General features: G+C 44.7%; 1 protein-coding gene across 6 annotated transcripts in view; it reads right to left on the bottom strand.

Annotated features, from left to right (window-relative positions):
• Positions 1-12,394, bottom strand: part of ZNF462 (zinc finger protein 462) — a 92,264-nt gene extending 79,870 nt beyond the window's left edge. For 4 of the 6 annotated variants that reach the window (XM_075826138.1, XM_075826127.1, XM_075826157.1 and 1 more), the window contains exon 1: positions 11,989-12,393. The gene's annotated coding sequence lies outside the window, so the exon portion shown is untranslated. Of the gene's footprint in view, positions 1-11,638; positions 11,684-11,988 lie in introns of those variants that run through there. The other 2 variants (XM_075826165.1, XM_075826148.1) reach the window with 2 other exon arrangements.
• Positions 12,395-14,674: the final 2,280 nt, after the last annotated feature.

The following is a 14,674-nucleotide window of genomic DNA, read 5'->3' as shown; positions in this document are numbered from 1 at the left end:
GCCACGTCCAGTGCTGTATGCCACGTCCAGTGTCATCTGCCATGTCCAGTGTGATCTGCCACGTCTGGCGCAACCTGCTGCACCTACTGTCATCCGCCACGTCTGGCGTAACCTGCTGCAGCTATCTCCATCCGTGCCAAAGCCTCGGCCACTGTCTGGACTATTCAGGTACCCTAGTGCGGGACTTTGTATTGTTTGGGTAGTCTGTTGTTTGGCCAGCTGCCTCCTCGCTATGGCGGTGCGGCCTAGTGGGTCCACATACCCACAGACCGTGAGAGTACACTCAGGCCATGGAGTCCGCTGGTTAATCTGAGACCTTGACAACACAAGCCATGCTGGCCGAGATGCAAGACCTTCAGTCACGGCAAGACCAACTCCTCCTGTCGGTGAACACCATTGCACATCGGCTGGTTGCCCAAACCACAGTCGTCACCGCACCTATTCCTGTTGTTCCTCCTGCTACACTTCCTGTCTTTACTAGTGCCGATCCCCTATGCTTCTTGCCGCTACCTCATCGATATGACGGAGACACGAGGACCTGCCGGGGATTTCTGAATCAGTGCCAGATCCACTTCAGAATAAATTCCTGGGCCTTCTCTTCTGATGATGCAAGGATCGCCTTCATAATCTTTCTCCTTACAGGCAAAGCCCTGGCAAGGGCAAACCCTCTGTCGGAACATCAGGGACCAGAGACCCGTGACTTAAAGTGCTTTTTATGGACTTTTCGTTCGATATTTGAAGAACCTGGGAGAGTTTCTTCTGCTGCTGCATCCCTGCTGACCCTACAACAGAGGGACCTCTCCGTGGGCAAGTATGTCATTCAGTTTCGTATCCTGGCTGCGGAACTGACCTGAAACGAGGCTTTGGTGGCCACATTCTGGCAGGGACTGTCTTCTGAGATTAAAGACGAGCTGGCCGCTCGCGATTTGCCACCTATTATGGACGATCTCATCCTACTAGCCACCCGGGTTGACATGAGGATCCGGGAGCGTTCCCAAGAGGTTCTCCGGGAGAGAGGATTTCCTAGGCTGGCTTCTAGTTTCCAGCAGTCCCTACTGTCCTCTTCAGTCGTTCCACCTAAGTAGCCTATGCAGATGGGCCAAGCCAAATTGTCCACCGAGGAGACAACGCAGACACACTTCAGGTCTTTGCCTGTATTGCGGCCTCGGAGGCCATGTTGTGCGTTTGTGTCCCCAGAGGCCAGAGACCCCAGTGCCTAGGGCTGGAGAGATGACACTAGGTGGAATGGTACCAAATGAAAGATTCAATTCCAAGCTGACCATAACTGTGACCATAGTATCCGGCGAGAGGACGCACCGGGTTTCTACCTATCTGGACTCCGGGTCTGTGGCAAACTTCATCCAAAAGGATCTAGTGGATCATGTCCCGTTGCCCACAGTTCCCCTGGAGACATCTTTGGCTGTTGCCTCGGTGAATGGATTGCCTCTCCCAGATACGATTATATCTAAGACCAATCCGCTGAAGCTACAAGTTGGAGCCCTTCATTCGGAACTAATTTTGTTTCTTGTCTTGCCCAAAGCCATCACCAGTTTTGCTGGGCCTGCCTTGGCTTCGACTGCATGCCCCAGTTCTGGACTGGAATTCCGGAGAGGTTCTCCAATGGGGCACCAAGTGCCTTGATTGCTGTCTGTTGCAGATCCATCCTGTCCAGCCTCCTCTGCCTCAGTTGTTGGCGGGATTGCCCCCTCATTTCGCTCAGTTTGGGGATGTCTTCAGCAAGAGAAAGGCTGAAACGCTGCCTCCACGTCGGACTTATGACTGCCCCATTGAACTGGTTTCAAATGCCTCTCTCCGCCGTGGACAGGTATATCCTCTCTCCTTGCCAGAGACTCTATCCATGTCGGCCTATATCAAGGAGAATTTGGAGAGGGGTTTCATACGAAAGTCTTCCTCGTTAAAAAGAAAGACGAATCTCTTCGACCCTGCATTGACTACCGTGGTCTCAACCAGATCACGGTCAAGAACAAATACCCGTTGCAACTTATATCCGAACTGTTTGACCGTATACGTGGAGCCAGGGTTTTTTCAAAATTAGACTTGCTTGGGGCTTATAATTTGATCCGAATCTGTCAAGGTGACGAGTGGAAGACGGGGTTCAACACCCGAGATGGGCACTACGCATACCTGATGATGCCCTTCGGACTGTCTAACGCTTCCGCGGTCTGCCAGGAATTTGTCAATGATATCTTCCGAGATCTCCTCTATGTCTGTGTTGTAGTCTAACTCGATGATATTTTGATTTTCTCCCCAGATCCGACGACTCATCGGAGGCATGTCCGTCAGGTTCTACTGCGATTGAGAGAGAATTGTTTATATGCCAAACTGGAGAAGTGCGTCTTTGAAAATAATTCTCTAACCTTCCTGGGATACAACATCTCGAATGAAGGTCTCAAGATGGATCCTGAGAAAGTAAAGTTCATTCTGGAATGGCCATGTCCTCAAGGCCTGAGGTCCATACAGCGTTTCCTGGGATCACCCATTTCTACTGGCAGTTTATCCCAAACTTCTCATCACTGACTGCTTCCATCTCTACCCTTACCAACAAGGGTGTGAGCGCCAAGGTGTGAACTCCAGAGGCCGAATCCGCATTTATTAGCCTCAAGAAAGCCTTCACTTCAGCCTCGATCCTCCATCAATCTGACGTGTCTCGGCAGTTTTCATTGGAGGTGGATGCTTCTTCTGTTGCTGAAGGTGCACTTGTGTTCCAGAGGAGCTCCAAATGAAAGGCAGTAGTATGTGGCTATTACTCGAGACTTTTTTCTTCTGAAGAGAGCAACTACTCTATTTAGGATCGGGAGCTACTGGCCATCAAGTTGGCTCTGGAGGAGTGGAGACATCTACTAGAGGGCGCTGCTCACCTCATCCTGATCTACACCGACCACAGGAACCTCACCTATCTCCAGTCGTCTCAACGATTAAACCCCCGTCAAGCCCGGTGGTCTATGTTCTTCACCCGTTTCCAACTTGTGCTCCACTACCGTCCCGCTAACAAGAATGTGAGGGCTGATGCCCTGTCCAGGTCATTTGAGACGGATGACATGGTGGAGTCCCTTCAAAGTATCATAGACTCGTCCTGCATCGTCACTGCCAATCCTTTGCAGGTTGGAGAAATCCCTCCGGGGAGGACCTTAGTTCGGTTGGCAGATAGGAGAAGAATTCTCCGCTGGAGACACAGCTCTAAACTGGCTTGGCACGCTGGTGTTCATAAGACCCGAGACCTGATTACTCGTCACTTCTGGTGGCCCACGCTGCCCAAAGATGTTGTGGACTTAGTCTCTTCCTGCACGGTGTGTGATTCTAACAAGGTTGCTCACTCCAAGCCTGGCGGCCTGCTCCAACATTTGCCTGTACCCAATGTCCCCTGGCAGCACATTGCGATGGACTTTGTCACAGACCTTCCTCCCTCATCAGGAGTCAACACTGTCTGGGTGACGGTGGACCAGTTTTCGAAGATGGCACATTTTATCCCTCTGACCAGCCTACCTTCTGCTCCCCGACTGGCGAGTCTCTTCATTCAGCACATCTTCCGTATGCATTGCTTGCCCCTTCACATCGTGTCCGATTGGGGGGTTCAATTTACCTCAAAATTCTGGAGAGCCCTCTGTAAACTCTTGGATGTGAGATTGGACTTTTCCTCTGCCTAATCACACCCAGTCCAATGGGCAAGTCGAGAGGATTAACCAGATCATGGAGAATTATCTCCGCCACTTCATCTCCTTGCAGCATGATAACTGGGTACAGCTTCTTCCATGGGCTGAGTTTTCGTATAACAACCACACAAGGGAGTCCACCACTTCCACACCATTCTACATTGTGTACAGTCAACATCCTAGAGTTCCTCATCCTGTGTCGGCTACATCTCAGGTACCTGCTGCTAACTCTGCATTTGGGGACTTTCTGCAAATCTGGCAACAGACCCGGTCCTCTATTTTGCTGGCAGTCGATCGCATGAAGCGACAAGCGGTTATAAAGAGAAGAGAGCCACCTCAGTATCTTCCAGGTACCAAACTCTGGCTGTCCTCACGGAACATTCGTTTAAAGGTGCCTTCATACAAGTTTGCTCCCAGGTTCTTTGGACCTTTTGAGATATTGCAACAGATAAACCTTGTCTCCTATAAGCTTCGGCTGCCTCCTACCCTCAAAATCGCCAACTCCTTTCATGTGTCCCTCCTGAAGCCTGTAGTGCTGAACCGCTACAGTAAGACTCCCAGTCCCGCAATTGCTCCCAGCGGTTCATCTGATGTGTTAGAGGTGAGTGAGATCCTGGACTGCAAAAGGGTAGGAGGAAGGACTTTCTATTTGGTGGACTGGAGAGTTTGGTCCCGAGGAGAGGTCCCGGGAGCCGGAAGAGAACCTCAGTGCCCCTGCTCTCATTAAGAATTTCCTCTCTCGCTCTGGTCCCAAGAAGAGGGGGCGTAAGATACTGTAGCGTCCATGCCCGCAGGCCGCCGAGTTTGGTCACCCCCCGGCGGTCGCAGCCATGGATCTGTGAGCGCTGGCTCGCATCTCCTTCCTAGGAGACGCCAGAACTCACATCCGTTCCGGTCCGCTGTGTCCCGTAGGGTGCGCGCACAAAGGGAATCATCATCATCAACTGCCCATGATTCCCTGGACTATAAAAATGGCCCAGCCCTTCTGATCCTTGCCTGAGCGTTGTTAGTGTTCCCATGTCAGTCTTGCAAATGGTCCCTTAGTGTTATCCTGTTCCTTTTGTTACCCGTGCCCTGTATCCTGTGTCCCGCGCTGTGTCCTTGTTCCAGAGCCTGTTAGTATTGGAGTTGTGTTCCTCAGCACTTGCTGTCGTCTGCCATGTCCAGTGTCGTCTGCCACGTCCAGTGCCGTCTGCCACGCCCAGCGCTATCTGCCACGTCCAGTGTGATCCGCCACGTCTGGCTCAACCTGCTGCACCTGCTGTCATCCGCCATGTCTGGCGTAACCTGCTGCAGCCATCTCCATCCGTGCCAAAGCCTCGGCCACTGTCTGGACTATTCAGGTACCCTAGTGCCGGACTTTGTATTGCTAGGGTACTCTGTTGTTTGGCCAGCTGCCTCCCCGCTACGGTGGTGCGGCCTAGTGCGTCCACATACCCACAGACCGTGACACCTAGAGACATGGTGTGTAGCTCTTGGGATACAAATACGTACCACAGGTTGGGAACCTAGGTTCGTTTGCTCTTATCACACGGAGCAATGATTGGATAAGTATAGGGACGAGCGATCGTCCAATCGCTCGTCCCCATTCATTTTCATTATGTCGGCAGCGCATTGCCCTGATTACACAGGGAGATGTGCTGCCAACAACGATGATTTTTAATTCTGCATATAAGAGCAGATCAGCCGATGAATGAGCATTTGCTCATACATCGGCTGATCATTGCCCCTATTACACAGGGCAATGATCATGAACGAACGTTCATCAATAAAATTCCTAATGAAGACTTTCTAAGATTTGCTCATATAGCATCATTATCTTTCATCATCTTATCATCCCTGTTTATTGCGGTGTCTCAGTGAACTGGTATGGTCCACTTTAGCATATTTTGTGACATAACTGTGAGATTGCTTTCTTGGTCAAATGATGCAATTAACTGTCCTTACAACTGACTACAAATACATTTAAAAAATAAGTATACCCGTTTTGAACAACGTAGAAAGAAACAATTTACACTGCTCCTTTACATAGAGGTGGGCATGCTAAATTTATAGAGGGCAATTAGGTCCGCCCCCCAACCATTAACTAGGATCATGAGCTGCACTTGGCAGATCTCAAGCATCCATTGAAATGTTCTATGCAGATGTGTAGTTATGGTCTTAAAATGATCAGTGACTGCAGTTTAGCTGTATTTCCTAAAGAGAGTCTGAAATCTACCTCCTGTCTCAGACTTTAAGCTTTTTGTTCTGTCCCTCCTCCCCTACCTTACAATGAAGCTCTGCCTATTACGATCTTATCCTATGTAAAAGCATAAGCTCACCTGGTATTCAGTACATTAGAAGCATACAGCAAGGGTAGAATGTTTATAAACTATAAGCACATATACTGGTTTAATGAACAAACACTAATCTCTTTGTCTCATCAACATGTGCCCTTTTTTTTTGTCATTGAGGTGCAGTACTTGCAATATGAAAATGGGCTGTCCAGAAAAGGACTGAAGAGACAGAATACATGCAAAATTCTATACAACACTTACAGAATATTTTTTTAGCATACCTTGCCACAATAACTTTAAAAATGTTGCCCATGAACTTCTGCTATTCATTTAGCTTTAGAGTTCACATTATGTATGTTTACACTATTGCCACAGCTAGACGTAGCATTAAAATATAGAAATAAAATATACACACCACTTACAAATTATTAGCATTTATCGCTACTAAAAGCGTTTCCCTTTTAGTGGCTTCAGAATAACCTCAGGTTGCCATGTTATGGACTTATCATGGTAAATTGTTTTCATATCAAAACAACCAGTTTCCTTCCCTTTGCAAGGTTATTGCTTGCTATCAGCAGCATAAATAAAATAGAGGGTCCTCAAAAATCAAACTTGGCCCCCTAGGACATGAGGGCCTGTTTTTAGTTTCCCCTCTTCACTCTCTTTTTGTCTCTTGGGCCGATTCCACATTCCCTTATTTGCTAACAATTAAGTTCCTCTGAAGAGGGTAGTCCTACACAGCTTATCCATGATCAATTTTAATACGGAGGTCCTGCATGCACATAAATATTACAACTATGGTGATAATCCACATTAAAGGAAATTATACACTGCCTTAGTTGGCATCACAGGTCTAGTAGAACATTAGAACAAAATCCAACAGAGTTAATGGGGTGGGGGGGGGGGTCTCCACTCAGCTCCTGCATCAATTAGCAGGACTTGAAATGGGTACAAAGAGCATTTCTTGCTCTGGATGACCCAGCACATTAACAAATTACATAGACAGCCTGTTGATTTCAATAACAACTGTGTGATGTTTCAGTGATCAGCTTTTTATCGGGGGGATCATTCTAAAGAATTTGTCCAAAGCGGACAACCGCTTTAACAAGTATCAAATTGTCCAGTAAAGATATGGTTGCAACCAGTCTTCAAACCTTGCTAACAGAAGTAGTAAAATCAATGAACAGATAAACAGAATAGTTTGAACAATTTAGTACTTTGGTGTACTTAGACTGGTCATACATAGTGACTTCAGACGGCCGTTTTCTAAATGACTTAACATTTGCGGTTGGTCTGTAAAGGGTGTTATTCTAGACGACAACGCCAGAAGCTAACTGACAAAATGCTGATTGATCTATGCCTTGATCTGTTACCTGGTCTAGGCTTCCATTGATCGGAGACAGATATTTTATTTTGTTTGGCTTGTTTTTGCATGAACTATTTCCAAAACTGCACCCGACAATGAAAGGAAAAATCCAAAACGGCAGATCCACTTTTTTAAAGATAGCTGCTGTTAGTCAGCATGTGTCATCCTCGTTCATGTCACGAAAAAGTGTGGAGAGTCATCAGAAAATGGTCAAAATCGTCCATTTCAGAGATCTAAAATCTCTAGAGTATGGCAAGAACAATCTCATTGGGACCTCTTCGACATTTTAAAGTCCCTATCTTTATCCATAGGTTCAATATAAAACAGTATTTAGGGTTGTAGGGTTGTTTTAATAAAAAAAAAGCTAGGTTAAAAGCTGAAAGGGCTACCACTTACTGAAGGAGATACATGCTCATATGTCAATTCCGTTCTCCAACACCTTTTGGTGGAGTGTCATGAGACAAAAGCCATAAGAATAATACAAAATCAAGGTAAATCCAATTTTAAAAGTGTGATTCATTATGAAGCATGATCATAGTGAAATTCAGCATTAAGGTATTTTGCTAAATCGACTTCTTATCATTTCCTCCCCATTTAACTTAGTATGTTTACTTGTACTTGACCTTAGTGTCAATGTTATTACTTTATTAAGTGTTAGTTTCAACAAAAAAATAGGCAAATAGATACTAGATGCACATGTGATAATAATATTGTAATTATCAATATCAGGCATTAGAAAAAAACCTCATAACATTAAACGTACACTTGTAAGCCTTTAACATAAAGGTCCACTGAGGTGAATATGACTGTAATAAAGGATGTGGTTTTTGTGTTGCAAATGGTTTGATAAAACTGGTTTACACGACCTAATGGATTGATGCACATACACATTATGCTTTTTTACCCTTATAAAATAATCATTTCATTGAACATATCTTCAATCTAATGGTCAAAACAAGGAAACATGGGATATATAGCATACCAAAAGTAGGGCATCCAATCCAGTAGAGATGTACAAAAGAGCAAGTATGCTATGGATAACTTATCTAGTGCCTACACGGGGAGGTGCCTATGTTATAAACAAGATGACTTCTTAACCAGGCCGTACAGTATGGGTTCTCCTACAAGCCCTATAGGCAGCAATCATGACAGGGTTCAATTTTCTAATGTGTACCCTTCTCCAATTGTTGCCTATGGCGCAGTGCTTTATAAAGCCCTGTTCACACAGTTTTTTGGCACTAATTTTGACACGGAAACCCCAGCGGAATCAGCACCAAAAAATGTCAGAAATCGCCCCCCATTGATTTAAATGGGAGGCAGAGGCAGTTTTTTTTCCCAAGCGGCTTTCAGCCGCTCACTGGAAAAAAAAGATAAATGTCCTTTCCTGCCATGGTTTCCGCCTCTGACCTCCCATTGAAATCAATGGGAGGCAGAAAAAACCTGTGGCGCTAGTTTCTGAGCATTTTTTGCCAGCGGTCCTTGCATTAGCTTAATGACGGCGGGCGAAAAACGCGGCAAAAAAGCGCAGGCAGGTCAAAATCTGCCTCAAAATTCCTGAAGGAATTATGAGGCAGATTTTGTCTGCCTGCAAAAAAACTCAGTGTGAACAGGGCCTAGGAGTACTGGAACTCTTTAAGGCCCAAATGATTACAATTGTTTGTAGTCAAAATTGCCTCCATGTAAATTAATTCCAAAAATCAACAATGCATAAAAATATTGTTTATTGCTGACATAGTTCACCATTCATGCATCAACATTTGAATGATCATTCATGGAAATGTTCTATCCTGTTCCTAAGATGTAAAGAGGAGCAGGTTGTACCGTCTTATTTAGATAAAACTTAATTACTGAATATTCAGATATGCAACTTTAGGATAAGGTTTGTGTTTCACGTCTTCACTTTTTTTAAGCTCTCTGGTTGCTATAATTGAATGGAAATATTAACTTTTTACATTCATAAATTGCTCTGACCTTATCCTGTTCACACAGTTGATGGGTTTGTTACATTGTATCATTGTTGGTAAGAGCTATCAGTGTAAAGTCCAGGACAGAAGGGAGTTGTTAGTAATGAGGTGTTTAGTTCACAGAGGATTATGTAGCGTAATACACTGTAACAAAGCCTTAAGTTGTGTGAGCAGGAGTAAGTCAAGATGGGTTTTTTAGAATTTGAATGAAAACAATTAATGTTTCCATTCACCTACAGTAAATCTTGAAAAAGTGTAAACACTTTAAACATAGTATATTAGATAGTTGGATAACTTTTCACCATGGAATGGAATGATTAAGCTTTATATATAATATCCGTACTATCCCTTCAATGAACATAATGCTACCGTTACTCAGTGATCGAATGACGTTCTACAAACCACTTTGATTATCAAGTCGATCAATTATTTACCTACAAGCCCATTTCTTAAGAAATACATTGCCAAAAACAAGAACGAACATGCTTGCAATGCAGGAAGCCTTAGGTTTATGGACTGTACATTAGACAATGTTATTTCACAGATGGTAGAAGTTGAAGAGTTCACCATATGGATCATGGCACACCTAAAAACAGCATATTATATATGGAAAATATACCGTAATATGTCAACTTCACACATTTGGTAGGTTTTACTTTCAGTACAAAGATAAAATAGGGAGATCTTATTCTTTATCACAGAACTGAAGACCTCAGTGAAAAAGTTAATATCTTCCATAACGAATCCAACCAAGAACAACATCTGCACAAAGTTTGTATGTTCTCCCCATGTTTGCGCTGGTCCACTCCGGTTTCCTCTCACACTCCAAAAACATACTAAAAGGTGAATTGGCTTCCTATGACATTTGCCCCCAAAGTATGTTTCTGAGAAAGCAAAATTAGATTGTAAACTCCATTGGTGATGACAATCTCTATACAACATTTTGGAATATGTTGGCGCTATATAAGCAACAGAAATAAATACTTTGCCCAAGTGCTTTAGTGATGTCACTTAGGGGTTGTCCCTCATCTTGTGGACAGATGGAGGTAGTTGAGGTGTGAACCCACCTCTATTAACCAAATTAAGAGCAATTGCGAAGAGCAGGTGTCATGAGAGCTTTGCCCAAACGCTACCATAGGCTCTCCTGGCAATAAGAGCTAATCGCTCTGGTCTCAGCCAAGGGCACCCTGGTGGTCATTTGTACACCAATGGACCTGTCCCATGAACAAGTTGACAACCACTTTAACTACGTTATCCAGTGTGAGGAACCATTGAATCCATTTTCGGAATAGAAAAACCTGTGTTTAACTAAAAATGTGTTCATTAAAATAGAAAAAGGATCGTTGTGGGCTTATGTATGAAGTAATAAGTTGGTATTACGTGTGGCACTTCATGTTTGTCTCCTCTGGTTCATATATGTTTTATTTTACCTTTCCTCAGGTATACATTTCATTTCAGAAACAACTATAACGGAGGAGAATAGTGACTAAAACACTCCAAATGTTAACATTGATAAAATCCGACTGGAGAACACCATTTTGATGGTTTACAACCATGTTTGTGTCTTGCAAGGCTCCATATTAGCTTTGCCTACTTTGAAGCCTTCGTTCCTCCATTTTATGGTTGAGCTTCAGTACAATTTAGGTTACCTCACTCAGACCAGGGCTTCCTACATCAACTTGTAAAGCCACTTCCTCTCAAAAACATAAAGTGACCTTCTTTAAACCCACAGGGAGAGCAGAAGAGCGGGTGGAAAGTGCCCACTCGAAGGTTCTCCTGAAAAAACAACCTTCTCCTATCAGTATACTGAATGTCTAGGGCACTTTTGTTGAGCTGAGCTTTGCAGACAGTCATGAGAAGATGGTTACCAGAAGGAGGAAGCTTCATAATGAGCATGGTGGAGCAGCTTTGTGCTATGAAGTCTTTGTGCTAAGAAGTCTGGAGAGAAACCAAAACAGACTGCTAATGGAGGACAGGGAAAACACATGGAGAACCCAGGCTAGGAGGATCTCTAAGCAATGGTCATGCCAGCTTATTCAGACTGGATGAGGAGAGGACTTTCCATACAGTATATATAATGAGAGAACAGCAGACTTAGGATCTCCACAAATACAACCCCTTCCCTCCCTCATAGGCAAGATATTTCAACCCAGGATCCAACCTTCCATGTCAACGCGGCTTATGAGGGAGGGGTGCCAGAAGACCTCTTAATATGCATGGGGAGGGGACAAGCCCAACCATGAAACTGATAAAAGAGGTCACCCTGTCACGTTGGCCACCGAGCATTCTGTAATGTTCATACCCCTCGCTGTGTCTGTCACTATCTGGCTCCACACACACACAAGTGCAAGCAAACATCACCTTCTGACTCCCTTGCTTCTTCTCTCTTCCCTTTCTCCTCAAGTTCGTTTTAATCTCCACCACATGGGGGTGTTTGGGTAAAGGAGGGGGTCAATTAATGAATTCATTAATTAGCCGCCCTTCTTCTCCTCCTCCTCCTTCCATATCCACCAACACCACCACCACCACCACCTCCTTTCTTCTCCAGACAGCACGCCAAAGAGGCTTCCCACCCCTCTACAGTAATGTGAAAGCCACCCCAAACCGCAATGATAACAAGCTGTAGCATTCTCCTGGTGGAGTCACACAGATATTATAAAGGACACACACAATAGCAATTAAGGAGAAGATGACTTGCATGGCACACTTACAGAGCGCGCTGGACGTGGCTGCTCCAGCCTCTTGTTGTCCTGCTCCCTCAGATAAGAGCGTTGTGCCCAGGTAGGTGGAGATCTAGATGGTGGCTCTCCTCTTGGAGTTCTTCCTTCTGCCACTCTCAGCAATGGAGGATTGCCATCGTCCCTGCTTTATTTCTCCTCCTCTCTCCTTCACTGGCTGCTGCTGCTCTGCAGCTGCAGATGACCTGAAAGATCCGTCTCTCTCACTGAGTGTGTATGTGCGTATGTGTCTCTGCCTCTCTCTGAATAATGAGCTACCAGAAGGGAGAGGGAGAGTGAGAGAAGACAATCTCTACCACACAAAACGCTAGAGCACCAGGGGGTGCCCAAAGTCTTTCTAACAGCAAGGAACGTGTAGACATGTCTCCTATCTCTGGAACGCGCGCTAGAAATATTCAGCAGAGCAGGGCTCAGATGAAAGGACTAAGCTTGGGGGATGGGTGGAGGAGGAAAAACTTTTCTTTCTGCTTTTCTGTCAAGTGCTTAGAATGCAGAAGTCATCTGCACCATGGAAAAGAAACACGTTGAGATGTAATGGACTGGGCTGAAGAAACATGGGGTGCGGCTTCCTCTCCTGCTGTAGTGGGACCTTCTTTTCCATACTGTCCAGGAGTAGAAGCTGAAAGCAGAGCTCTCTCTCTAGATCACTCCATCTTACTTTGAAAGTCTCCAGTGCTCATATTGAGGAGTGGAAAGACTTGGTGTAGCTGAGGTAAAAGTGTTTGAAGGAAATACTTTCATTCTTCCTTGTAGCTGAAAAACTCAATTGTCTGGTTTGTTGAGGCAATAAAATTCTCCTTTTGTTAGCAAAACACTTGGTATTTATATCTTGAATCTGCGATATTCCCTTCCAGTGAACTGGCCACCGTTTAGAATGATTCTGGAGAGGATATGATGATGATGATGATGATGATGATGGTGGTGGTCTTCTAGTAGGTAATGTAAATTAAGACCTTACCCTACCAAAAAAAACCTCTCCACCCAAGTCATATTCAATAGTCCGGTATGCGGAAATCTTGGGTGCCCTTCAGGTATTTTAGCAGTCTCTGTGTTTGTAGAACTTGCAAGGAACAAGGTAATAACTAGTAGAATTTGGTTTCCTACTATAATGGTGGCTGTTCATGGTAAACAAAAGTGTACTTTTGAGTTTTTAACACTACCCTATTTTTGTTTCGCAAGAAAATAAATGTGCCCTCTATATCAGGTCTACAGGGACAGCGAAAGTAGCTCTCCAGTGTGAGGATCCCCTCCTGTAAGGACTCCTGTCAATGTCACCTAGAAGATTTGGGTCAACTGCAGTCAAACCTGAATTTTCAAGCTTTCGGTGAAGTGAGGACCACCACTAATCATCAACCAGTCTCGGTCCTCATCAGATCCTCAGTTTCAATGAAGAGGTTGACCAACTCTATTTTAAAAACTAAGAAGTGAGAGCACTTGTGGGTTTCCCAATGGTTCCATTGATGAGAAATCATGTATTATTAGACACTACTCCACCTAAAGTGGGAATAAGACTATTGCGGACGTAAGCATTCTTGATGGGCAGGGTCACAGCTTCCACTCTCAATGAAACAGCCCCTGATCAAGACACAGCTGTGGGACTAAACATTAGAAGATATTATAGCATTGACAACTATTAACATAATTTTCAACTTTTCAGCTCTACCTTTAAAGGGTTGTCCATATAGGATCTCTTGTCTCAAAACATCTCTCCAGTGGGCAACCATCAGAAGCAATGAGCGATGATGTAATACATGGTATTGCAGAGTCCTTCAGAGTGAGGGCCCCATTTTACAACAGCTCTCTAATCTGGCTAACAGTAAGGAATCCTCTATGATGCCATGCATATGGGCAGCAGTTGTCTTGAATGAACCAGTCCCTTAAGACTCAAAGATATGGCTAGATAGCTTGGGCATGATTGGATCAAAAAAATACGATAATTATACGGGGTGTTACATCTCTTCCCTCTGAATTTCTGATTTACATGTTGTGGAAGTGTGTTTGGGAAACCTCTTTAGGCGATCAAGTCATGTTAGTCATATAGTTTGTATGGTTCGAAAAAGATAAGGATAAGGGTATGTGCACACGATAACTGCAATTACGTCTGAAATTACGGAGCTGTTTTCAGGAGAAAACAGCTACTGAATTTCAGACGTAATTGCATGTACTTGCGTTTTGCGGGGCGTCTTTTATGGACGTAATTTGGAGCTGTTCTTCATTGGAGTCAATGAAAAACGGCTCCAATTACGTCCCAAGAAGTGTCCTGCACTTCTTTTGACAAGGCTGTATTTTTACGCGCCGTCTTTTGACAGCGACGCGTAAAATGACAGGTCGTCGGCACAGAACATCGTAAAGCCCATTGAAAGTAATGGGCAGATGTTTGCCGACGTATTGGAGCCGTTTATTCAGACGTCATTCGAGGCGTAAAACGCCTCCATTACGACTGAAAATAGGTCGTGTGAACCCAGCCTAAGGGTGCAAGGAGGAATGAGGACACAAGCTGAAGTTAGGCTTCGTTCACATCTGCGCCAGGGTCCCGTTCCGTCTGAGTTTTCCGTCGGAACGGGACCCTGACTGACACAAACGGAAACCATAGGAACGGGACGCTGGCGCAGATGTGAACGAAGCCTAAACTGTATATTCTAGTTGAGGCTGCACTAAT

Source organism: Rhinoderma darwinii, chromosome 1 (genome assembly GCF_050947455.1).
Source record: "Rhinoderma darwinii isolate aRhiDar2 chromosome 1, aRhiDar2.hap1, whole genome shotgun sequence".
In the NCBI taxonomy this organism is placed as follows: Eukaryota; Metazoa; Chordata; class Amphibia; order Anura; family Rhinodermatidae; genus Rhinoderma; species Rhinoderma darwinii.
This window is presented reverse-complemented; position numbering and strand designations above follow the sequence as displayed.